Source organism: Cavia porcellus, unplaced genomic scaffold (genome assembly GCF_034190915.1).
Source record: "Cavia porcellus strain 051 isolate PalLab524CR breed Dunkin Hartley unplaced genomic scaffold, mCavPor4.1 scaffold_30, whole genome shotgun sequence".
NCBI classification, from domain to species: domain Eukaryota; kingdom Metazoa; phylum Chordata; class Mammalia; order Rodentia; family Caviidae; genus Cavia; species Cavia porcellus.
The window spans coordinates 20,738,129-20,740,875 of record NW_026947513.1 but is presented as its reverse complement, the minus strand read 5'-3'; the positions used below and the strand labels follow the sequence as shown (position 1 = coordinate 20,740,875).

Here is a 2,747-nt window from a genome sequence, read left to right as displayed (position 1 = left end):
CCCCCCTCGCCACCCCAAAATGGCACAAAAGGAGCAGCTATTGCTCCCTGTGGACTACTTTTGGTGTATAAGAGGCGATGAGGAGCTGGGATGGGAACAGATTGTGAAGGTCTGTCTAAAAAAGTCCCTTACAGAAGCTTGTACACACCATCGAGCCATGAGCTTCTCACCAGTCAGGGTTAGGAAACCACCGGTCTCATTCTCAAAGTCACAACTCATTCATTTACTCAATGCAGATTTACAAAGTGCCTACACATTATCAGCTTCCCCTGGCAGCCATGCCTACATTTTTCAAAAGGGGAACCTGGCATCTCTAGGGGGGCCACCACGTTCCCCCACGTGTACTGCTGAAAGGACCTTTTTCAGAATCAGGTTTCTTCGGTACCTCTGAATCGGTAACACCTTAAAGCTGAATCATCTTTCACCTGGAGGTCTAACATGATTTTTTTTTTTAGCGATTCTTACATCCCAGACATACAACATTACAAGGTACACTAAATTCTGAAGGTAGCTATGCTGCAAAATAGTTTAAAATTAACAATTGTACAGTATGCATTTACGCTTGAAACTCCAATCCTAGACCAAGTTTGTGGCCACCGGCGTTGACATTCTTGCCGTCCAGCAGAGCTGAGAGTGTCAGTTTGATCCCTGGCTTTAGGGTCTGAGTGTATCCTAAACCAATCAGGCTGGAGTTGTTCACTTTGGCCGAGAAGCAGGCATCAGGGTCGATCTGATACTTGGCTGCGATTCCAAAGCGAGTGTTGCTGTTTCCTGCTGTCCAGGCAAGATTGACAGCGGTCTCCAGCTTCTTGTTCACTTTCTGGTAAATGGAGCCACCAAATTCTGTCCCGTCATTCACGTTAGTGTGAAGCTGGAACTCATCCGTCTTATAGCCAACAGGGAAGTTGCTCTGGGTCACTCGGGACTTTGCGATCTCGAAATTCATCTGGTAGCCGGCCAGCCAGCCCTCCTGGCCCAGCCCCAGGCTCCCCGGAGCGAAGGCCCCGCGATGTCCAGGGCCACGTCGCAGCCCAGGTTGATGTGTTCCCGCGTGTACCCCGTCTGGATTTTAGCATTTTTCTTCCCGGTGTTAGGCGAGAAGGACGAATCGAAAGTCAGCTTCAGTCCACGTGCAAGCTGACCCTCCACGGTGACCTCGCTGCCCAGGGTGCTGTCCCTGTTCCATTTCTCGGTGACAGTCAGCCGTACTCGGTCCACCTGGACTTGGTTTCCAGGCTGCCTGTCACTTTGGTGGTCTCTGTGCTGGCTGAGCCGGAGCTTGTGAATTGCAGTCCATTTTCAAATCGAGTTTTATTAATCCAAACCCGTAGTCCTTGGTGAAGACGTCCCTGGCAGACTTGCCAAGATCGGCGTCCGTGGGCCACATCTTCTGCTACAATAAAAGAACTCGGCCGTGGCGGGGTGGCCACCCTAGTGGGTTTTGATCTTGCTTTGATCTATTCTTTTCTAACCTCCTATTCCTCCCCTTTGGAATGGAACTGTTTATCATATACCATTGTATATTGGAAATATGTATTCTGCTTGGAGAATTTTCAAAGGCTGTAGAGTTTCCTTGACTGGAAGCCAAGAGTTTACCTTGAGTCTCAGAAGACACTGGACGTGGACTTTTAAACAATACTGAAACTGTTGAGACTTTGAAAGAAGGGATTAATTGTAGTTTTGATTGTTCATAGGATATTTAGGTCATGTTCGGCAGAACTATGACCCTATTTCCATTTGGTGATTAGGAATGGTTTAAGTATGTGTTTGGGTGTCAAGTCAACAAAGGATAGAGAACCTGAATTGTCAACTTGATTGGCTTGGGACACGCCTAGGGGATTAGTGAAGGACACTTGGGTGTGTCTGAGTGGGTTGTGGAGGTGTGACTCTGGGGTCTGTGTCTGGTCCCTGACCCCTTCCTGTCTGGCACTGGCCCCCTGCTCTGTTTCCCAGCTCATCAGCTAAGCAGTTTTGCTCCACCATACCCTTCTGCCATGATATTCTTGCCTTGAAGCCAGCAGACCATAGACTGAACCCTTTGAAACGGTGAGCCAAGTAAACATCTCCCTGGAGTTGTGTATGCCAGGTGTTTAGTTCCAGTCATGAAAATCTGACCAGTACATTTAATGATCACTTATAAAAGTAGTTACATGGTCATATTTTCTTATGACTCCATACAGGAAACTAGCACATTTCTTTTGACTAGTACATAGTAGTATTCTTTTTCAATCAAAAATATGATGAGATTATCTTCCCCCATCCATTATTTGTGATTTTAAATTTTGTTTTAACAAAAGAAATCATTGCACGAACAGTCTTGAAAATCTCTCTCATTAACTTCTCTGGTATTATTTTCATTGTCTGAGGATAATGACTTAATTGATATTATGATCATGGTTAATGCTGTTATTTTTTGTTGATAACAAGAGTTCTCTTTACCACTCTTTGTTTCATTTCTGCCATTAGGATATCTTTTTTAAAAACCAGGATCAAAGATGACTCTAAGGTTGGTGATCCTTGGGACTTTCAGTGTGGTCCAATCTGCATCATATATCACTGGGCTTTTCTAGAACATCATCTGTTGATCTCTAACTGTAGGTTTGTTAAACAAGAATGTTGGGCCAGAGACAAAGGGCTCTTAAATGAAGCAGTTTTTTCACAATTAAAGATGCTGGAAGCAGCCTCAATGTGGGCACAGATCCGTAAGCTAAGTGCCTGTATTTCCTCTAAGATTTCTAAGAGGTTTT

General features: G+C 45.1%; 1 pseudogene; it reads right to left on the bottom strand.

Moving 5' to 3' along the window:
- Positions 1-251: 251 nt before the first annotated feature.
- Positions 252-1,387, bottom strand: LOC100712838 (voltage-dependent anion-selective channel protein 1-like; annotated as a pseudogene).
- Between the last annotated feature and the right edge of the window lie 1,360 nt (positions 1,388-2,747).